The 24,464-nt window shown below is 35.2% G+C and overlaps 2 pseudogenes across 2 annotated transcripts; one reads left to right on the forward strand and one right to left on the reverse strand.

The window, feature by feature from the left end:
* Positions 1-5,876: 5,876 nt before the first annotated feature.
* On the forward strand, positions 5,877-15,865 carry LOC143533683 (protein REDUCED CHLOROPLAST COVERAGE 3-like; annotated as a pseudogene). Its single transcript, XR_013135402.1, has 23 exons — positions 5,877-5,998; positions 6,117-6,178; positions 6,318-6,410; positions 6,512-6,584; positions 8,554-8,868; positions 8,951-9,006; positions 10,158-10,289; positions 10,391-10,432; positions 10,527-11,048; positions 11,138-11,292; positions 11,378-11,837; positions 11,928-11,990; positions 12,074-12,175; positions 12,271-12,588; positions 12,669-12,761; positions 12,858-12,959; positions 13,049-13,153; positions 13,251-13,384; positions 13,468-13,651; positions 13,749-13,880; positions 13,971-14,083; positions 14,196-14,274; positions 14,353-15,865. The product of XR_013135402.1 is annotated as a protein REDUCED CHLOROPLAST COVERAGE 3-like (transcript).
* A 2,242-nt stretch (positions 15,866-18,107) lies between these two features.
* LOC143533706 (protein TOPLESS-like) lies at positions 18,108-24,046 on the reverse strand (annotated as a pseudogene). Its single transcript, XR_013135405.1, has 24 exons — positions 23,850-24,046; positions 23,642-23,779; positions 23,408-23,557; positions 23,144-23,321; positions 22,952-23,057; positions 22,746-22,870; positions 22,494-22,662; positions 22,299-22,408; positions 22,150-22,220; positions 22,011-22,084; positions 21,812-21,905; positions 21,631-21,726; positions 21,421-21,548; positions 21,125-21,359; positions 20,875-21,039; positions 20,695-20,781; positions 20,468-20,614; positions 20,289-20,399; positions 20,027-20,206; positions 19,774-19,902; positions 19,567-19,662; positions 18,640-18,828; positions 18,402-18,559; positions 18,108-18,324 (listed from the first exon to the last, which is right to left on the reverse strand). The product of XR_013135405.1 is annotated as a protein TOPLESS-like (transcript).
* Between the last annotated feature and the right edge of the window lie 418 nt (positions 24,047-24,464).

The raw sequence follows: 24,464 nt of genomic DNA on the forward strand, positions 1-24,464 counted from the left end.
TTATTAACCCTAATGTTTTAGTTCCGGTACTGTCAAGCGCGTAACCAAGACCGGCCAAATTCGCGTCGACTTATTGCCACAATGCCCGGAACGACAACGCTCGAGTTTTACCAACGCTCAGGTTTTACCGATTCGACGCCCGGGATCGACAACGTTCGGATTTTACCGACCCTTTTGTTTTGCTTTCGGCACCATAGTGAACATAACCAAAACAAATCGAATTCGTGTTGACTCGCCGCCGTGACGCCCGTGACTGACAACGCTTGAGTTTTACGAACGCCTAGGATTGCCGACTCACGCTGCCACGCCTAGGAATGACAACCCGCTTGGTTTTACCAACGCCTGGGCTTTACCTATCGAAAAACGTCGTTTTAAATTTATTTTTTATATGTTAATTTGACGAATTTACTTTCTAAGTTTTCACGCTTGGATTTTACCAATATCGCTAATATTGTACCATAAGGAACACAAACGAAATTGTCCAAATTCGCGCCGACTCACCGCCACAAAGCCCGAGACCTACAACGTTCGGTTTTTAACAACAACCCGAGTTTAACTGATCGAATAAATGCCCTTTCTGATATTTTATTTGTTCATATGTTTGTCTTTTTATATGTTAATTTGACTAATTATTACTATATAACAAATAAGAAGTTTAGTGTCGAAGTGCCCTATCGGGCCGCTAGGCGGCACCAAACCGGTCCAATAATTTTGTTTTTGTTATTTTAGTTTAGTCACCGTAACGAATGTAACAGAAAATGACCGAACACCAATTTTTTTTAGTTCTGGTATCATAACAAACATGATGGAAACCGACCGAATTCCCATAGACTCACCGCCTCAACTCCCTGGGATTGACAATAGTCGGGCTTTACCAGCACTCTATTTTACCGACCAACGCCACCACATTGGTCCACCTAAATTTTTATATATTTTTATGTTTTAATTCTGGTACAATAACGCACGTCTCCAAAACCGACTGAATGCGCGTCGACTTACCGGCTCAACGCTTGGGTTTTACCATCGTATGAGTTTTACCGATAGAAAACTAGTTTATAGGAAAAGACAAATTGTAGATTCTAATGAAATGGCCGTCAAGGTTAAAATAGATTCTAATCGAACATGATTCTTTTATAATATTATACATGTTGTATACCATATTAACAAATATGTAGTAAATAAAATAGCTTTTGACTCCCCTTGGCCTTGTTTGATTTCTTAAAACAAGTTGGCATAGTGATGTGAACAAGTAAGGGGGGCTCTATAACATAACAAAGATTAAGACAAGTTTAAACATCTAATTCAATTAACTTTTTTATATAGGACTAGGAGAAGATGAGGAGTTTAAAAGAATCATCATCATCTATTGAATATATAATTTTTGATGTGCACGGACTGTTGATCGTGGAAGACGGTTTGTATGATTCGAAAGGAACGAATATGAGGGGTCATGTCAGAAGAAAGTCCTGTTATCCATTTGGGAGGAAAGAGAAGTCGCTTATTCGTCGGAGGAGAAGGGGTGGGTGGAGGACTTAAAGCCACTCAGCCTAGATAAATTGCAAGTTATCATCAAAGTGACACGTGTTACTTATGTAGAGTAACATTTACAAAGAATCACTCCACTTTGGGTTGGGTTTTAAATCTCGTTTGAATTGCGTTTAAATACACTACGTACGTACTGGTGTTAGCTAACAATGTTTTAATCAATGGTGTTTTTTGAGAAATTCATCACAACGTGAGGTTTAAAGATCAAAACAAGCCTCAGTTATAATGTATGGATCGACTGATATATGCATCAGATGAACCCGTTGTTGGTGTAATATATTAAGCGGGTTATCTTTTGAATTTGATATTTCAAGTAATTACACAACTTATTATCGCTTTTGTAACCATGAGACATGAAATCACACTTTAGGGTTTGCAACCATGTTAGTATCTCCATATCTTTTTCCACATGCTTACAAATAAGATCGACACATACTATTGAAACATTATATTTTAAAAAATGATGAAATAAAATTTTGGAATATAGATATGTCGTGGCATTAACCCTTTCCACCATTTTCATCGCGATAACCACCCTCACCACCATCATAAAAAGACGTGACCTTACTTCTAATGCGTACATATTCAACATTGCCGAAACAGACATAGAGATAGAAAACACTCATCTAGTTGCTGGTTGAGAAAGGTATAATTCAATCTATAGTGATGAGAATCATTGGTTGTTGGCACGACCTACGGTTGATGGTGGTAAAGACCAATCCAAACTATAAGGTTTTCTTTAAAGATATTGCATAAATGCTTGAAGGTTTTTTTTGTTTGAATATATTAGCTGTACTTTTAATAACCAAGTGACAAATTATTTACATGTTAGAGAGCAAATTTATAGTTTAAAAAAGATAAGTGTTCATTTTCCCTTTGAGTGGTCGTAAGTGAAAACAAAGAGTGAGAGTATAGATCAATTTGATGAGGAGTTATCTAATGGTATTAGTGATCCTTTTAGCCAAGTGATGAGAGTGTTTAAATCTCATTTCAAATATTTACTAGCTGGTTTACCCGCGCTTCGCGGCGCGGGCATGCAATTATGATTACTGGTACGTGTTACACGCCATGCAATTACGTTATTGGTACGTGTTATCAGCTCATTGCATATCCCAAAATACCACACCCCAGCCCATAATGTATTTTTCGATAACGCCACTATTTGTTAGACCATTTATGCAATAACTACTCATCTTTAGTTGATACTCTTATTTGAGCAAGTTTTCAGATCCAATAAAAGTAGCTCTCTATGACACACATACAAAAAAAAAAGAAGCTTTTTCTGTAGGCTGTAGCTGATTGAAATTAGTTACCAAATTTTATTAGAGGTTTCATATGGTTTATATTGATGCATATTTAACTAATTTCAAAGTCTACAAACTTTGCTATCAACAAACATTTATTATCATAAAACTCTCATCAAACAACCATCAAAGGACGGAAGACAGATTAAGAAATGTAAATATCGAAAATAAATTAAAAACCTAAAAAGGAGAAAAAAAACTAAAAAAATTAAACTTTTACGACTTTTGGAATGCAATAATGTTGTTATTTAACAGATGCTAAAATTACGTTTAAGGCTCAGATCCATTTTAAGACCATCATAGAAAAACGGGTATACAAACATAGATAGGTTGCAAATGGAGTACCAATTGGCAATTGCCATCCTAGGTATATATATGCCAAGCCAAGTTTAAACTCGATTGTTAGTCAAATAGCCTGAAATCGCCCACCCACGACATTAAACCGGCCTTTCCTGACGATTATTATAGTTGGATTTCGCATATCAAGGTTCATTCTGAATCATCTACCCACAACAAAAACTTTTAATCGTCCTTTCTCGCCGATTATAGGTTTGGATTTCGTCGATTAGGGTTCGGTGAACGTGAAAGGATCGATCGAAAAAAGATGAATGCAACAAAGCCTAACCAGTAACGATCGACGTTGAATCATCGAGTCAAACCGAACATTTGAAAGTCAAAATCACAAACACAAAAGAGGCCGCTCAACATGCAATGGCCGGATTAGCCGATTCATCCGCCATAGAAGGAAATCAACCAACTCAAAGACCACGCTGCCACAGACGACCGGAGCCGCCGGTAACGACAGGCCAACGATCACGTTCTCACACAGATTCAAAGCCGCCGCCGCCAAGGTCGGCTGAAACCGCCGGCAACGACAGGCTAACGACAATATCTGTTTCTCTCGCTACATATATCACATATCCACGGCAGAGGTAGACTTGCCGGAAAAGGAGTGAAGACAGAGACGTGCTAGTAAGAGAAGGGAACAAAGAGAGGTTAGAGATAAATACTATAGAAAAAGATCATATGACACGTGTGAACATTTTTATGCATTATAAGACTTGTAACTTATGCAAGAATGACAATAGCAGTAGTACAGTACTCAAATGCGAGTATACCCCCAACTTCCTAATTAATAGATATATAATATGTATTTTAGGTGGTGTAAAACTAAAGACTGTGTGTTACCGTTTTAACAAAACTTATTTTAACTTTAATATGCGTTAAAAAAAAACAATTGGCCTTCTAATTTAATGACATGAGAGTGATGGTTAATATTTGGGATCTTATGGTCTCAGGTTCGAAATCTGATTCAATGAGGGTTTTTCCATAGTTACGGGTTTTCTCTTTGATGGTGTTCCTGAATGAAATAGACATGAAGCGTCAGAGTCAAAATCAGTATGAGCGACTTACATCACGCTTTAAAAAGACTCACTCAAGTATTTGGGATTGTGCCAAACAGTTAAAAAAAAGAGAGAGATAAAATTTGATGGCCTTCCATATTAAGTTTTCTATTAAAGGTAATACAATAAAAAAAACCCTAGAAAGACTCGCCACGAATATGCAAATATTATTTCCCTTAATAATTAAAATTATTTTGTTTCTATTAATGAATACATGACGTCAAGTTTTAATGCTATTTTATTTTTTTCTACACCTTGTGTAAGCTACTTTTGTTTTTCCTACTTACCATAGCATGCCGAAACAACAAAATTATGATGTATTAATTGTGCAATTATGAAAGTATGTTGCATTATGGACTTTTGTAAATTACATCAATCGACAAACAATTAAATATGAAAGCAAGTTAACAATAAATGGTTTATCAAATTTGAAGTTCAATACTGGTCCGGTTGGGGCCAGTTACCAATCAAACTGGTTAGACCAAACTTCTAACTTCTGTCCGGTGTGATGTAGTGGTAAGAAACATGGATTTTTTAATAGAGAGCATGTTTGATCTCCATAGATAACATTTTGGGAGGGTATAGGTGGCTCAATGTAGGAAGACCAGGATCATTGTGATCTCTAGTTCGATCATAAGGGCGCCCAGATTTTACCACTAGTGGGCCTTCGAACGAGTGGGTTTTCCCAAAACTAATGATAACTTGGAGACGCTTAAGGGCTATGTACAACCGGGTTGGACCAGTTGAAGGTGGCCTTTTGCCATTGGGTCACCCGTGTGTTGCCCGTTAGAAAAAAAGACCCAACTTCATATTATTATATACTTTTAGTTCTTATCCAGAATCTCATTTAATACTTAAGATAGGGGCATGCATGGTTTGATTCAGTTCGGTTTGGTAATTAGTCTCAATCAAATTAACCAATCAGTTTTCCATTAAACGGTTCGACTTATCTGGTTAATTTTTTGGTTTTCGGTTTGGTTAATTTCAATTAATAACCAAAATCGTATATAGGCTAAAATTTTTACCTAGAAATACATTAAATAGATGCATAAATACATTAAGTAAAGGTATAAAAGTTAGAAATATATGAAAGTATGAATGGTTCAATTTGGTTAGTTTCAATTAACCGATGGCTGGTTTCTAATTAATTCGTCTTTCGGTTAATTGCGGTTCGATTTCATCGGTTATCACTCACCCCTTCTCAAGACTCCACTTTTTAATTATTTCAGAATTTCACAGTATTTTCAATATTGCAAGTCAATATTAAATTTCCAAATTAAGTATTTCTATACTATGCTTTTAATATAGTTATATATAAGTTAAACGAATTTCAAAATAAGTTAAATCAGTTTGACCAGTAAACCGGTAAAACGATCATTCCCGTTAAGCTAACCGGTTCGGGTTATGAAAATATTAAATAATTATTAGGCTCGTATAAAAGGCCATCCATCATCACATGTATCTTGGAGAGATGGAGAGAGAGTAGCAAAGGAGAGGCCTGGAAATTTTCAAAAATCCACAAAAATCACAAATAGGCTAAGCTCCCATCACACTCTTATCCTCCTCCTATCTTCTCCTTATATATCCTCCCTCACACTTCAACCTATTCTTCACTTACTTCTTCCTCAAATGCCTTCTTCTATCCTCCATTAATAATATCCCACAATAATTAATCCATGGCTCCAAGGTCTAGCAAAGGCAAAGGCAACAAAACCAAATCTGACAAGAAGAAGAAAGAAGAAAAAGGTATCGTTTCATGGTTTTCCTTAGTTTCCTACTTTCCTTATCTTCTCCGAAACCGTATACTTGTCAAAAAAAAAAAAAAAAAAAGACATAACATGTTTTGTTCTTTATATCTTTGCAGTTGTTCCTAGTGTACTTGACATAACAATTATTACTCCTTATGAAAGTCAAGTTATACTCAAGGTATTAGTTTATTAATGTTTATTAATGATTTATGAATCATAGTTTGATATTCCGATAATTTCACAAAATGATCCGATTACGACAGAGAGTCAAGTAAGCGAACAGTTTGAATTTAACTTAGTTTGCAACGAAAATGCAGGGCGTTTCGACCGATAAAATACTCGACGTTAAGAAATTATTAGCTGTTCATGTCGATACTTGCCATCTTACAAACTACTCACTCTCCCATGAGGTTTGATTATCAATTTGCAATATTATTTCTTCTATAGTTAATTAGGAAACAAGGAATATAGTGTTGTGAAACTATTATTGAAAATGGTTGGAATTGAATAGGTTAAAGGAGCAAAATTGAATGACAAATTGGATTTGGTTACTTTGAAGCCAATTTTGATGAAGATGGTTGAAGGTAGGCTGTTTTTTCCACCAATATTTCACAAAACTACAAACTATAATTTATCCAATAACATTTAAATCGTGTTTGTGTATAAATACTCGGGTGAAAACTGTTGCTATCGTATTTGCGTACTAATAATCGTTACAATATCATTATTATTTATTCTTTTTTTGTTTAAAACATTTTTTTAAACATGTTATAAAAGTTTATTTAACCGAAGAAATTGAGGATTCATTTTTAAACAATTTTTAAATTATTAAAACAGAAAACGTTAAACACAATTATGTACTTAATGCTATTTATTTATTTTTAACTATTATCATTTGTTGTGTTCTACTCTTAACGAAGTTCCCAAGTGCAAGATGTCAAGATGGCAATATTATCATGTATGCCAATGCCGTACTCTATGGCATCTTTTTCAATGAAATATATAACTTTAAATTATTAATCAATTAAATTAATTATTTACTTAAAACCTTGATAAAAATGTTGGCAGCTGGGATGAATAAAAAAATAAGATTATGTACTAAAATAGTAAATCTGATATATTTTTGAGTTTTTCAAAACACATGGCTGTAAAAACAATATAATACTTGGAAAATATTGGTAAGTTATAGCTTGAAATCATGCAAGTTGCATACTTGGATTAAAATATATTTTAAAAAATTATTGAATTGTAGTCTAATGAAGACTTGAAATTAAAAAAAGAAAACGTGGTTAATAAGTAGCTAATGTTTTTAAAGTAAAAAGAGTACTAAAATTCAATTTATTTTTAATCATGATTTCCATAAAAGTATACTTGTCCTTTTGTGTAGGTGGATGAGTAGCATCTTTTTGCAATATCCTTCTGTGGCCCAAATTATACCTCCACAATATTCATTTTAGAACATTTTTTTTTATGAATTTAAAATAAGTTAATTGATTATTAAATGTATTTTATATTTATGAATTATTAATCAATAGGAACATACAAAAACTGGCAAACATGTTACCATTTATTATCTTTACTGTACATGAAAATTATTGAGTAGGGGCGCTGTATTTTACATGCATATTTTATTTCACTTGTTTAACTTCTATTTATAGAAAGTGATTTAAGAAGTGAAATTTCAACATAAGTATGAATATGTTTTTTTAAGCTAAAACTAAACTAAAAATCAATACTTTAGATTCTTAAATTTTGAAAACTGCTCGATTTTGGTATGGATTCGTTTTTTTTTTTTAAATTTTGTTATTTGAGTTTGAAAACTTTAGGAAAAAAACTTTGACTTAAAATAATGAATTTAGGCCTAAAACGTTTTGTTAATTAATAACTTAAGAGGGGAGTGACTACATGGGAGAAAACGCACGCATTAGATGGTTGACAGAATACAGTAAGAGTTGTGGGGCTAGCACACTAACAGTAAACTGCCAATCCATAATTAATGTATATATATATATATATATAGAAAATGGTTAAAATAAAAATACATAGTTTTATAGAAAGAGTAGGAATGATATGAAATTTAAAGTTAAGAAACCATGTTAGCATATTAAGAGAACTACGTAGCCTAAATCCTAGATCATAGGAAACTATTTGTTATTTTGGAAACTATTAATCTCAACCACTAGATTCTAGATGTAAAGGCTTAAATCTATTCTTACTTTTCCTAGAAAACTATCTATTTTTATTATAACCCACCCCTATATATATATATATAATAATTGATTAACATACATTTAAGCTAAAACATTAGAGATATTTATTAAATTTTAGAAACTACTTAAAAGTAAAAAATAATAAATAATAAATGAAAATCTATAACCTCTGTTCAATTCTAGGTTTTTACGGCTTTTATCACAACCAAAACCAAACCGAAACCGCAAGTCCATCAGTTACAAAACACAAAATCAAATCGTTAGTTTTTATTCCAGTTTAATTTTTTAAAGATTTAAGTTTTTCATTGTTTACAAAACTGCCACTGACTTTACTTTTTCGCAGAGGACTACACCGATGAATCACACGTGGTGTCGCACGTGCGGAGGCTGTTAGACGTTATAGCCAGCACAACCCGGTTCACAAAGCCTAAACCCGCCGGAGAATCACGGTCCAAAAAATCACGATCTCAAAATGCTAGACCGGTCAGTCCTCCATCTGACGGTCCAGAAACCGTTGAAAACGGCGGTTCGTCTGAACCGGAGATAACGACTCCGGCTGAACCGGAGAATCTCGATATGGCAGCTATTCAACCGGTTCCGAAACTATCCGATTTTCACGAGTTCTTCTCGTGTTCGAATTTATCTCCGCCTATATTACGTAAGCCGTATATAAATAAATGTTTAGGTTATAATAAATATAAATGTTTAATTGATTTGAGTTGTTGTGTTTCGGTTATTAGAGTTGAAACGAGTTGATCGGCAGGATGCGCAGGAAGGTGATTACTTCGAAATGCAGGTTAGTTCGGCTAGAAGTTCGTTTAATTATGATACTTCATTTATGTTTGTTTATTTATGTCCGTTTAAATATTAATAGAAATTATTTATGTCCGTTTATATATTATAATATTAATATATGTACTTTATATTTGTTTGTTTGTGTTTGTTTATGTTTTTGGTTTTTGTTTATGTTTGTGAACTATTTGTTTATGATAGTTCATTTATGTTCGTTTATTTACGGTTCGTTTAATTATTAATAGAAATTAATTAAATGCTATTTGTATATTATTTATTATAATATGTACTTTTATATTTGTTCGTTTGTGTTTGTTTACGTTTGTTCATAATATGTTCGTTTATGTTTGTGAACTGTTAGTTTAGATTTAGATTTTTAACGAACGAACATGAACATGTTCATTTTTTAAACGAGCGAACATGAAGGTAATATTTGTTCGATTAACTGTTCGTGTTCGTTGAAAGTTAAAAAACGAACACAAACATGTTCGTTTTCTAGGCGAACGGACATGAACACTAATGCTTGTTCGATTAACTGTTCGTGCTCGTCGAAAGTTTAAAAACAAGCACGAACATGTTCGTTTTTAAGTGAACGGGCATGGACACTAATATTTGTTCGATCAACTGTTTGTGTTTGTTGAAAGTTAAAAAGCGAACACAAACATGCTTGTTTTTTAGACGAGCGCTCATGAACACTAATGTTTGTTTGATTAACTGTGTCGAAAGTTAAAAAAACAAGCACGAACACGTTCATTTTTAAGTGAACGGATATGGACACTAATATTTGTTCGATTAACTGTTCGTGTTTGTTGAAAGTTATAAAGCGAACACGAACATGTTCGTTTTTAAGCGAGCGGACATGGACACTAATATTTGTTCGATTAACTGTTCGTGTTCATTGAAAGCTAAAAACGAACGCGAACATGTTCGTTTTTTAAACGAACGAGCCTGAACACAAATATTTGCTTGATTAATTGTTCGTTTTCGTGTTCGTTTGAACTTAAATGAACGAACACGATCGTGCCCTTGTTCGTGTTCGTTCGGTTCATTTACAGGTAGCAGATAACTTGCGATCATGACTCAAGCATTAGGTTTAGTTTTTCATATTAATATTCAAAGTAGTTTGACAGATGATGATATCTTCTGAATTTGCAGATTAAAATATGCAATGGGAAGGTGTTTCAAGTAGTTGCATCCACAAAGGGCTTTTACACCTTGGGAAAGCAGTTTTTGCAAAGCCATTCCCTAGTGGATCTTCTTCAACAGCTTAGCCAAGCTTTTGCAAATGTCAGTATATTATTTCCTTATCTGATTCCTTTCAAAAAGTACTTGTTAATGAAATCAGCAGAAGAAGAATAAATATTAACTGTAAAGTCGTATTTATGCAGGCGTATGCGTCATTGATGAAAGCCTATGTAGAACATAATAAGGTAACTTATATGCTTGATAAACATTATACTGGAATACTTGTTGATGCCATAATAGTGTAATGACTAGTGAGAAACTTGCATTATGATATATCAGTTTGGTAATCTTCCATACGGTTTTCGGGCAAACACTTGGCTAGTTCCACCAACCATTTTAGACTCGGGATCAAACTTCCAGCCACTTCCAACAGAAGATGAGAACTGGGGCGGGAATGGTGGAGGCCAAGGGCGAAATGGTCAACATGACCGTAGAGCATGGGCCACAGAGTTTGCAATATTGGCCAGCCTTCCTTGCAAAACTGAGGAAGAAAGGGTTGTTCGTGACAGAAAGGCGTTCTTGCTTCATAGTTTGTTTGTTGATGTCTCAATCTTTAAAGCTGTTGCAACCATACGCAAAGTCAAAGATTCTGTTGCAACTTCCAGCAGTCATCCTGGATTGATCGTGTGTGAGGAACGCGTGGGGGACTTGCTTGTTACTGTGAGGCGAGATGCAGCTGATGCAAGCTCAAAATCAGAAGTTAAGGTTATTGGGATTGGATCGCCTAGCATGTCTTCTGAGGAAATTGCTTTAAGGAATTTGCTTAAAGGAGTAACAGCGGATGAGAGTGCAGTTGTCCATGTAAGTATGCATTGGTCCATCTGATTCAATTGACTTTTGCTGTAAGAAGATTAAAAGAAAAATCTAAATAAATGCAGTCAACTTTGCAGGACACTAGCTCAATGAGTACAGTATTTGTAAGACATTGTGGATATACAGCAACCGTAAAGATTGTTGGTGACATCAAAAAGTCAAAGTTCATGTCGCAAGATATTGTGATTGATGATCAACCTGAAGGTGGAGCCAATGCCCTTAACATTAATAGGTATGCACCTGTAATAAATAAGTTCATCATATTCAAAACTTTTATTCTGTTTTTCTAAATTCGTTATATTTTGTAACGGTTACAGCTTGAGAGCTCTACTTCCAAACGTGAGAGACGTGGAATTATCAGAATCTGATCAGGGCAATTTTGAATCTTTAAGGAGTCTGGTTAGACGAGTAATAAAAGAAAGTTTGACCAACCTGGAAAAGTCAACAGATTCTGCGAAGCCTGTTAGATGGGAATTGGGCTCTTGTTGGGTTCAGCATTTGCAAAAGCAAGAAGATAACACAGAAAAACCAAATGAAAGTAAAGCTGAAACGGTGGTTAAAGGGTTAGGTAAACAATTTAAAATGCTGAAAAAGCGAGAGAAGAAGCAAAGTGTTGTTGCCTGCTCAGATGATACAGAAGAAAGCAATTTAGGTCAAGAAAACACCGCGGGCGAACCAGACAGCCAAGAGTCAAGCGATGACTCCGAGTTGAAGAAACTGATTTCAGAAGAAGCCTTCTTACGGTTAAAAGAAAGTGGAACTGATCTTCACTTGAAGGTTGATTAATCTCTTCTATAAAAAGTTAACAAACATGTAGTTTACTTGTTTACAATGATTAGAAAGGCTAATTATTCTTTTCTGTAACAGTCAAAAGACGAGCTTATTGAGATGGCACACAGTTATTATGATGAAGTTGCATTGCCTAAACTGGTACTATTCGTGTAAAGAATGAGTTTTAGTCATAAGGGCATTACCGTAATTTCGACATACTAAGAAATTTGGTCTTTTTTTAGGTAACAGACTTTGCCTCACTTGAACTTTCTCCTGTTGATGGACGCACACTCACTGATTTCATGCATTTAAGAGGCTTGCAAATGCGCTCATTGGGACGTGTGGTGAGTAGGCTTTACTTTTTAGTTTTTAAGATAGTGTTTCATTGTTGATTTTTAAATAATAACTATATGACCTTTTATGTATTTTGACTAATTAGGTTGAGCTTGCTGAGAAACTTCCACATATACGATCTTTATGTATTCATGAAATGGTCACACGTGCCTTTAAACATATACTTGAAGCTGTTATTGCTTCTGTTGAAAACTTTGCTGAGCTGTCGGCAACAATCGTCTCAACCTTAAATTTCTTGTTTGGGGCCTGGACAACAGACAATAAAACTCAAGAATTTGTTGAAGATCAAAGTCTTAAGTTACAATGGATACAATCTTTTTTAGCTAAAAGATATGACTGGAAGATAAAAGATGAATACCTACACTTAAGGAAGTTATCTATTCTCAGAGGATTGTGTCACAAGGTACCGTTTTTTACATCATTTCTATTTGTTTTCGCCTTCGTTAAAATTTAAATGCTCATAACTTCCGCCTCATCATCCAGATTGGATTAGAATTGGTTGCAAGAGACTTTGATATGGATAGTCCAAATCCGTTTAGGATTTCTGATATTATCAGCATGGTTCCAGTATGCAAGGTAGATCTCTCTCTCTCTCTCTCTCTCTCACACGCACACACACACACACACAAAAAAAACCTTAGTATTGTACTAATGTTTATATATATGTAACAGCATGTAATGTGTTCATCTGCTGATGGGAGGACACTACTGGAGTCATCCAAGATTGCTCTGGATAAGGGAAAATTAGAAGATGCAGTTAACTATGGAACCAAGGTAACATTTGTCTCATGAAAAGAAATTAAAAAGTTTCATTTATTAAGAAAAAACAGAATTTGTTAACACATGTGCGTATTATATTAAAGGCACTTGCAAAGATGATAGCTGTATGCGGTCCTTATCACCGAACCACTGCTAGTGCGTATAGTCTTCTTGCCGTAGTTCTTTACCACACTGGTGACTTTAATCAGGTGACACATTTGTTCTTTGATGGCGCTCATGAAATTAAGAGATTATAAAATCTATGTAATTTTTAATGATTTTGTTCAATATATACCTTTTAAACAGGCAACCATTTATCAACAACGGGCTTTGGATATAAACGAGAGAGAACTCGGGCTTGACCATCCCGACACAATGAAAAGTTATGGGGATCTTTCGGTTTTCTACTATCGTCTCCAGCACATTGAACTGGCACTCAAGTAAAACTGTAGAAGTCATATTTTCTCGATTAAAAAGGTTTTAACTTTCCACTTATATTTTGTTTTATTTTATTACTTAACAGATATGTGAACCGTGCTCTGTACCTTTTGTATTTCACATGTGGACTCTCTCACCCTAACACGGCTGCAACATATATTAACGTGGCTATGATGGAAGAGGGGATGGGAAATGTCCATGTTGCCCTCAGATACCTTCACGAAGCCTTAAAATGTAACCAAAGATTACTAGGAGCCGATCATATACAGGTCTCTCCCCCCCCCCCCTCTCTCTCTCTCTCTCACACACACACACACACCAACCAGCAATGCGTTTGACTAAATACATTGACTTATAATATTACAGACTGCTGCTAGTTACCATGCAATAGCTATAGCTTTATCACTGATGGAAGCTTATTCACTGAGTGTGCAACATGAGCAAACTACATTACAAATTCTTCAAGCAAAATTAGGATTAGAGGACCTTCGTACTCAGGTGAGGAAAATACGATGAAATACCCGACATTAGTTATGTATTTTACTTTAATATATACACGATCAAGACTTATATTCCCGTTAAACACAGGATGCTGCTGCATGGCTTGAATATTTTGAATCAAAAGCTTTAGAACAACAAGAGGCGACAAGAAATGGAACTCCAAAACCAGATGCATCTATTGCCAGCAAGGGTCACCTTAGGTATTAATATGGTATATGAATATACGTCTATATGATATATCTAATTTACTCTACATCAGCTGTCAAATTATATAAAATTATAGACCAACATATTTAAACTTCATTCTTGCAGCGTATCAGATCTTCTTGATTTCATAAGTCCAGATCAGGACTCCAAGGGAGGAGATTCACAGAGGAAACGCCGTGCAAAGGTAGTTCAATATAATATCGTAATGAGTAATAAATAAACTGATACATTTTAAGCGCTTAAGTTTAATTTGACCTTCTAGGCATCACCAGTTGGTGAAAAGTCTCATGAACTACCAAACAATCCACAGAACGATGACATAACGATTCATGATACCGTTGAAACCACCACAACAAAATCAGAATCTCCCATTCAGGAGGATGTACAAGAAGTGGTTGTCCAAAAGGTGGTGAAGGGGTATAATAGTCATAACACCACTAAACACGAAAAAATAGTCACAGAAGAAATTCAAGAAACAATATCGGATGAGGGATGGCAGGAAGCTAACCCAAAGGTACGGTCAGGAACCGGTGGTCCCAAAAAGTTTAACCGAAGGCGACCCGAGCTGGCCCGACTACACATTAACGGTTCTGAAAAAACTAATAAAGGCCAGAAAGTAACAACATCAAGACCGAATTCGACTGAGTTGACTCCGTCAAAGCATTCGAAGTCAAGTTTGACCGGTGGTGATGAGTTGACTAAGGTTCACATGAAGACTTCAGTTTCTAGAATCTCTCCCAGGGTTTCCCCAACTTCTGCAACTCTTAATTCCATGGCTTCAAAATCTGTGTCATATAAAGCAGTTGCATTGGCCCCACCGGGCACAATATTAAAACCGTTACTTGAAAAGGTAGAGGAAGCTGAAGAGGAAAATAAGGTTAAAAATGAAGTCAATGGTTCTAATGTTGAATTAGAGGAAGTCAAGATTGAAGAAGTTGATGCAGATGACAAAATACCCGAGGATGAAGTTATAAAAGAAGTCGATATAGTTCACGAGAGTGCATCAAAATCAGTAACATCACAAGAAGTTGAAGATTCAGAATCTAGAATTAACAAATCTGAAAGCAAACTTTCAGCTTCAGCTCAACCGTTTAGCCCGAGTCAACCTTTGGCCACAAACGTGTATGATGTTATAGCGAGTCAGGGCATGTTAGCTGAGCCAGTCGGGTTTCCGCCAATTGCAGCCCGTGTCCCATGCGGGCCCAGATCACCTTTATACTACCGGATGACCCAATCGTTTCGGATGAAAAACGGGTTCTTGAAGTATCAAATACCCGGTAGTGGGTTCGGTAACAGCCCGAGAATCATGAACCCACACGCACCCGAGTTCGTGCCGAAACGGGCTTGGCAAGGTTCGGAAGGTGCAACAAGTGGGAAAACTGAAGATGATGGGTTAAGAAAAACGAGCTCAGATGCCGAGAAGGCGGAACTCGCGAGACAGATTTTACTCAGTTTTATTGTGAAGTCGGTCCATGATAACTCTGAGACCCGGCCCAAGCCCGATACGGGTTCGGGCAACGAGAAAAGGGCCGAGTATGTTGACGTGCCAACCGAAGCAGTTGCAAACGACAGTGCGATTGTAAAGATTCTGTACGGAAACGAAGACAACAAGAAAGAAACGAGCCCGAAAACAATAAAAACGGAGACGGTGAAGGGTTTGTGATGGTGACAAAAAGAAGACGAAATAAGCAACGGTTTGCGAGCGGGGTGAGCGGGTTATATAACCATAATCAACAACAATCTGTGGTGTCGGCTTCGGTACGTTGAAGAGGATTGGTTTTTAAGTGTACGTGCTTAAGATTAAGATTGATTAAGGTTAAGTTTGAGTGTTTTTTTGGTGACATAATGCCAGAGGCTGATGGCTGAGGCTGAGGTTGTTGATGTCAATTTGTCATAGTTCCTCTTATGCAAGAGGTTTTGTATTTGGCTAATAATGAAATCATAAGCCAGAGGTTTTTGCCTTTACAATAATATTTGGCTTTTACCTAGTTATTATGTAAAACATAGGATGAATAAATCATGTATGATTATTGATTTATTTCAATGTATTTAGCTCTTATTAGACAGGACAAGTTTACCAAATCTGGTGATAGAACCAAACGAACATGAACAAGTCCTGTTTGTAATTTATTTAACATAAACTGGACAAATGAACAAATACGATGCCCTAAACGAGCGGGTTTTCTTGTTCTTGTTCGTTTCTTAAGGATAGGAGCATTTTTTGTGGTCATTTATGCCCGTTTGTTAATATTCCAAACGAACGTAAATGAATGAACATCAGCAAAGAAGATGAATGCGTTTTTATGCATTCATGAGTCAATTCTTGGTTATAAAATTTGATAGCTTGATGGTAGATGCTAGTATCACTAGTAACTAAAACAAATTTAATAAATATGTGAACAAACATAATGATTGTAATTCTGGATTGTATTCACAAGTCGGTGAATATGGAAAGATCTAGTTGATGAGTTGGTCAGGTTGGTAAGTTTGTTTAGAGCTAACTATAAATACAGGCTTTTTGAGTCAGTTTTCTCGTTGCAATAACAAAGTGTTTATCAATCAAAATGAGAGAGTAAAGCTTCAAGGTTTTAATATTTTCGGACGCCTGTAAGATGTTTAATGATATGCCTGACAGAGATAGCTTAAGAACTAAGATGGAGCCATTGTGATTTGCATGTCAGCTTTTAATACTAAAGCAAACATGTCCAAACGTAAGTTTCACACCTTTATCAATCCAAGTAAGTGCAATAGATCTTATCAAATGAGCTGCTGTATTTCAAAGAAGTTTGTCGATTTTCTCGTACCTAAGAATAGAGGTGTGCACGGTTCCGTTTGAGTCGGTTGTGGGCTAAAACCGAGCCAGAAACCGAAACTCCAGTTTATGAATTTTTAAAACCGTTCCATTTCGGTTTTTTTTCGGTTGCATGCACACAACACACCTTACCTAAGAAACAATTTGGTTATGTTGTTTGTTTTTGAACTGAATTTGATGTATACACATCCCTATGTTTCTGTCTTTATGCTCCAAATTTAAACTTTGGTCCCTCTTAATGCAGCCAAAGTTTGCCTGAAAACTTTGTAAAATCGTTCTAGATGGCTGCCGGTTTCGACAGCCACTCGCATGCGAATCAAAGAAAAATTCCCCTTGCCAACTCATGTGAACCTTCTGCAATTTTCTGAAACCATAATCATTGCGGTTTACCAACCGCCACTTCAATGGACTCGGTTAAACTTTAAATACTTGGAAGACAGTTTAAGATTTTGAAGTGAATTCAGGAATGATGTGTGCAAATGAAGTAAAGTTGAAGCTTGAATGCAAAAAACAGTTTCATGAAGTTTTGCAGCTTAAGAAAAGATTAAAACATCTTGAAGAAGAAACAAACTTGATGAAACAAGAAATGTTTAAAGAAAGAGCGGAACGGATGACGATGTTAAATGAGGTTTATCGACAACTGAAACTCGCTCACTTCTCTCTTCACTCTGAAAACCACTCCTTCTGTAAGGTAATGGATATACAAATTCTTTTACTTTTTGGTTTTTAATTTCGTCATCGAGTCTTGATTTTAAGAAACAGGAAGGTGGGAGGTTAGATGGATTATGTCAAGTTTTGTATGATGATCGGAATCCGTCGGTGTTCATCAGAGGTGGTTTAGGAGCAAGTTCAGTGGCGGATCCTGGTTCTGCTGAACGCATAGTGCCGAACGTGTTATGCATAGAGTATGATAAATGAATCTTGTACTTCGAATTAGTTCTATATTTAATGAATATTGTTATGCAGTCACAACTTCAGAATCATTAATAGAACAAGTTTTTGGTTTCATTTTATAAAACTTAGAATTAGAAATAACTTCAGACTATTGGCATTTACGATTTTACCCTTCACGTCGTCTTACATAACAAGTTAGATAAAGTCATCGTCTTAATAAAAAAAAAACTGCAATAATAAAAGTAGCACTAGAAGCAGGAACATAGCTACTAATTTGGAACTGCACATTTAGTCAAATGGAACCAACCGGATCACTTCTGGGCGGGTTGTTCTGGCCCTGAACCAGCAGGTGGCAGTGTAGCCGGTACTGTGCTTGTGGACCCATTGTCAGCCGGTGGTGGCACGCCCCATTTGCTATCAGATTCAAGTGGCTCCAAAACATGAACAATTCCATCAGAAAGCCCTACAGCAAATTGATTCGGTTCTTGTGGATGAGCAGCAATCACCATCGGGTGCACGTTAAGGTTACTGACACGACATGAGTTTTTGTTAAAGATCAGAAAACAAGAATTCTTTAACCGAAAGTTATGTCTTGGTTATTTTACCTTGTGAGATATGCAGAGGGGTTAATCCTGCATCGAAGGCGGAGGTGAGAAGCAGTGAACACACCGATGGTTGCATCTAAGAAACTTGCATATATGAGCTGACTATTGCATGAAAAGGTTGCATGTGATATCGGGGCGGAGTTTTCACGTTGAATCCACTGAAAAATAAAGATTAATTAACAAATACGGTATCAACACTTTTATCATATGTTGTAAAGAACATGAATAAAAATATTACCTGCTTAACACATTCGAGTTTCGTTGTTTCATAGATGGCGAGTTGAGTCTCGTGAACAAGAAGAAAATGGATCTGATCTTGATGAAACTGGACACGAGTGTCGGATTGTGGTGATGGTGTTCTCCCTGGTGGGAGTTGAACATAGCGGGCCTTTTGTTTTTCCCATCCATCAGAACTCCATACACAAATCTAGGTAATAAAAACATAAAGATCATAAATTTACATAAGTTTGAAGAATCTTTAATGAAAATTGTAAGTGGGATTCTATAAAGATTAAAAAAGAAAGAATCTTTCATCATCTTTAATAACCATCCATCCAAAGTTTAGAACTTCATATACAAATCTAAGTTTTTAATATAAAAACCATTACTTTACATGAATTTGAAGAAACTTTAAAGAAAAATTCTAAGTTGGGTTCTATAAAGATTCAAAAAGAATGAATCTTTCTTGATCGTTACTAGCCATTCATCGGAAGTTTAAAACTTAATAGTTCATACACAAATCTAAGTTTTTAACATAAAAATCATTACTCTAAATGAATTTGAAGAATCTTTAAAGAAAAATTCTAAGTTTGGTTCTATAAAGATTCAAAAAGAATGAATCTTTCTTGATCGTTACTAACCATCCATCAGAAGTTTAGAACTTCATACACAAATCTAAGTATTTGACATAAAAAACCATTACTTTACATGAATTTGAAGAATCTTTAAAGAAAAATTCCAAGTGGGACTCTATAAAGATTAAAAAAGAACAAAATTTTCATGATCTTTACTGCCCATTATCAGAAATTTAGAACTTCATACACAGATATAAGTTATTAACATAAATTCCATTACTTTAAGTAAATTTGAAGAATCTTTAAAGAAAAATTCCAAGTGGGGTTTTATAAAGATTCAAAAAGAACGATTTTTAGTGATTTTTACTAACCTGAGCATCAGCACCAGATGAGACTAGAACATTTAGCACATGAGAAAAGGCGAGACCGGTTATTCTTTTGGAGTGGCCTTTAAGCTTGCTTTTAACCTTCACAACAAGATGGTGTTTGTAATATAAATCGAATAGTTGAGACGAAAATTCAACATAAAACATGCTAAAATAAAGGTTATTTATTTTCTTTATAAAGTTAGAATATACCTCATCGACCCGAACGTTATAAATCTGGATCGTTGAGTCATCCATGCCAATTGCTATAATATTGTTATCTTGAGGATGGAAAGCAAGAAATGTTGCTGCAGGTGGCGGTGGCATGAATGTTGTCATTGTCTGCAGTTGTCCGTAACTTCACTCAGTTAGTCAAAGAGGTTTGACCTCAGAAGTCTACTCAACAAAAAACATATGGTCTGTTTGACTTGAAAAGTCAAATGATAAGATTAGAAGAAAATATCACCTTGAATGTCATCATATTAAACAAAGAAATCTTTCCTCCTGATGCAGACATAACATACGAATCGTTTTTAGACAAAGCAAAGCATGCAACCGATTCTTCAGGGTTAGTTTCCGCCACATCATTAGTCATCAAAATCCCACTTGAAGGCTGCCATAATTGTGGTGAAACACCAGCTGTTGCCTGTAGTATATATCTCACATTCTGAAATTTACTTCACTAAAATCTTGGCTTAAAAACCTTCAAATCATTAAATAGTATTCACCTTTCCACTTGCATTCCGCTCATTACGCTGCCATTTCCACAGAAAATGAATAGCATTCGATGCTAATGCTAAAATAGCACTTCCTGAATTTGTATATATCAATCTTGATATCTGTATGTTCCACAAATCTCCCATTAATTTTCACTCTATAAAAAAATCGTATTAAAAATTAAATATACCTTTGTTACTCTCATGTTCTCAGGTAGCCTCAATGACCGACATTGAGAAGCTTCATTAATCTCAGATAATTTCCAAATCTTTGATTTGTCATTAGATTCTTCCACAATCCTAGGTTTCACATCTGGCATGCTTCTAGCATCTCCATTCTACATTCACATTACTTTAATTACTAAATTTACACTCAACAGTCACACTAAGAAGCATGAATATCTAGTCAAAGTCAAACCGTTGCAGAGATGGACCCAACAGATGCAACCCGTTCTGTTAATGCAGCACTACCGGCAGCTGCAGCAGTTAACACGTTTATCGTAGGCTGCAATTTAATTTAACAAGATAAGATATGTATTTATATAACAAACATCGAGAAAAATATGAGCTTGCACTAAATAATATTAAAAGCAACTACCTTTGCCGCTTCAGGAGTTCTTGAAGCTGAACCATCAAATGAAAGATTCTCAAAAGTTCTAAGTAACCGAAGCCCATCAGAATTTGCAAGAATCTTGATACCATTATCATTAGCAGAAACAGCCAAAAGAGCACTGTCTTTGTTAAACCGGATTCGCGGGCTTGCCTAATTAAGAATAATATTAGATTTGGTCATTAGTGTGTTAATCAAACCGGTTTGTATATGTTTTGGTATGAAACGAAGGTGTTACCGGAAGACCTCCATCAGCATCAACACTTGTCAAAAGCTGAACATTATCCATATCCCAATATTTAATACAAAAATCATCACCAGCTGCTAAATATCGGTTTTTTGTTGTGTCAAATTGTACAACGCCTAAAGAACGTTTACGGAAACCAATATACGTTCTTTTTACCGCCCCTTCACTTTCATTCCATTCTACAATGTGTGACTCCCCATCTTTGCTTGTACCGCATGAGAAAAGCCTGAAATAATCCCAAAAACTCAAAAAACAAAGTAAAAAGGTCAAATCTTTAAAAGTCAAACCTTGTTCCATCAGCACTGTATGCCATTGTTGTGCACCAACGACCGGGTGCCTCATAATCGACACGTGATCCCATGTTATCGTATAACCAAGCTTTTATCTTTCCATCAAGAGCCGTTGAAAATATAAACTGAAAAAAAAAAAGTTTAAATTTTAGAACCTATGGTAGACAAATCTGAATTACATGATTAAACTATTGATGATTAAGTTACCTGAATATTCTCTTTATAGTGAGGGCATACAGAATAAACAGGTGCTTCATGGCCTTCAAAAGTGTACTTTTTTACTCCAGTCGTTGCATCCCAAACCTATCATCAGAATCAAGAAAATCTTGATTATCACAATTAAATATCGGTTATAAATTGATCAAAAAGATGTTTTAAAGCAACAAACCTTGATTGTTTTGTCATCTCCACAAGTTATCACACAAAGTTGCTTGTTTGGATGAGAGAATGCTATCATTTACTCCACCAACATGCGCATCAATCTTCAAACAAACAAAACAAAATAAAAACAGGTGTCATTTTGCACATTTTAGTATTTTATACATGTATATGAATTTTAGCATTCACTAGAAAGACACTAGGTGTACCTCTACACTTTGTCTCACATCATCAGCTCCATGATATGAATATATTTGCACAATGTGTCTTGAATATGCAACTCCTGTTCATATTATAACAAATTTAAAGATTTGATTATTTATCATATGTTATGTTATCTTGGCTTACCAAACAGTGTGCCATCTGGACTCCAGATTACTCGGGTTCACCGAGACGCCAGGATCTTTTACTAGAGCAGCCTGCATTCATGTAAAAAGATTCAAACTTTTAATAAGTGTCAATGTGTCACATAAATCTAATTGAATATCTTAATATACCTGAAGAGGCATTGAACATGCACTAAGATTCCAAACTTTGAAATTTTTTAGAACCAATTTTTCACGTGAACCAACTTCCCATAATCCCACATCTCCCACATTTGTTCCAACTGATTTATACCAAAAAAAAGAAAAAAAAGTCAATATCCAAACTTTGAAAAATGTTACAAAAAGACCACACATATGATTTCTTACCTAAGAGTAAAGTTTGTTGAATAGGATGAAAGTCCATGCTCATAGGAGACGAGCCCTGGTTTAACGTTCGTGCCACGATTTTTGGCAAATCATCAGGTGGATTAAAAGCTTGAGTATGACTGGAATGCCCTGGGAATGACACAGGTAGCACGTTAACTGGCAGGTTGACCTGTTTTCATCAAGAAAGTCAACTTTAATATAGAAAAATGATATTGTAACAAATTGTATCAAATCGAGTCAAATCAAGCAAACCTCATCAGTTATGCCCACGGGCCGTGTTCTTTTGCTCATATGATCAGAATCTGCTGCAGACGGATAATCCAAAGAGGGATTTGTTGGAGTTCTTGGATGCTTCAAAGCAGCTGCAAACGGGTCAACTGGTCAACAAAAGGTGTTAAACGGGTCAATGAGAAAATACTTTAAATAATCATTTGCATTACCTGAAATAGAGGGACTACCAAGACCAATTGCACTACCAGAAACCGTTGAATGCGATACAGCTGGCGGGTTAGACATCCATCCAGCAAGTGGAGCTGGCACTGGAACCGGTGTCGGTTGAAACGGCTGAATATATGAATAACAAGAGTTAAATATATTTATAAAAATAATAAAACATGGTGAAATATAATGCGAAAATACAGATTACAGACCCCGTGTGCACCCAAAGGAGGAAAGCCTCCAGCTTTTGGTAAAGATCCAAGCAGCGGACTGTTTGCAGGCGATGGAGCATGTGCCCCATTCTGTTGACCGCACGAATGGTCAACAAATAATGTTTTGATATCCGGATTTGGCCTAGGATTTTTACAAAGTTGGTGTTGCCAATTCAAGCTGCGTTATACAATCATACAAATAAACTACCATTGTAAGATGTATAAAACAAAATGCAGATCAAATGCTAACGGTTTAACGTTTACCTTTGGTTTATGAGTGTCCTTAATCTTGAATTCTTAAGATTTGGAAACTGCAACTTGTCACGAAACAAGGGATTCGCTTCGATTAGCTTCTTGAGTTCAACCAACATTATTGCTCGAGCCGATTTAGTATCTCCATATTTGGAGAATGAACTCATTCTCCCTAAATGTAAACAAAATGGCATAAAGTATTAACGTTATAAACGAATCGTTTAACAACAAATTACATATTGTTACAAAATATGAACATTTGCATTGTACCTAAAATTCTCCAAAGTTAATAACTGAGTTATCTCCTTGAACAAGTCTTCATTAAATGATGCAAACACTTTAAGATCTTTAACAAGAATCTCAACAGCTTTAGACCTATCATGCCTATCAAACAAATTTCAATAATCAAATAATATATATTTAAATTATTAATTTGAAAATTTAAAGGGCTTACTTATCCAATGCTTCAAGATACTTTTGCTTCCTAATTTCAAAAAATATCTTCATCGAATACCAATTATCGTCCACTTTAGTGAAACCGGAAAGATACTTCTCAACCTCATCCCAATTCCCATTATGCACCTCATCCTCAAAATACTTCATGTTAAAGAAAAACCCTGATTCTTGTTCAAGCCTATGTAAATACCCATAAAGTATGTATTTTTAAACAATTCCCATGTAAATAATCAAATAAAATGTGAATTAAAAGGTTAAAGTAGCTAGCACTAATTTCATCTAAACAATTTTGAAATAATGGTGTCAATAATTTTTATATTATAATAATATTTATAATACCCATGTTAGTTAACTGATTATTTCTTGGTTAGACACAAAATTCAAAGACTTTACATAAAGTATAAAAAATAAAAAATTAAAAAAGGAAAATTTCCCAAAACCCACAAACCAAAAACCAGATCCTTGGAAACCCTATTCTTTAAAGTTCAAATTAACCAAAAATTAAACCTTTTTTTTCCCAAAAACTGTTTTAATAACAATAAAAAAGAAAAGCTCTAATCTTTTTAATAATTACAAAAACAAAGTAAAATTTAAACTTGTGGGGTGGATCAAG

This window comes from Bidens hawaiensis, unplaced genomic scaffold (assembly GCF_021521415.1).
Source record: "Bidens hawaiensis isolate Kalapana, Puna unplaced genomic scaffold, B.hawaiensis_p1.1 tig00009828_1, whole genome shotgun sequence".
Lineage (NCBI taxonomy): Eukaryota > Viridiplantae > Streptophyta > Magnoliopsida > Asterales > Asteraceae > Bidens > Bidens hawaiensis.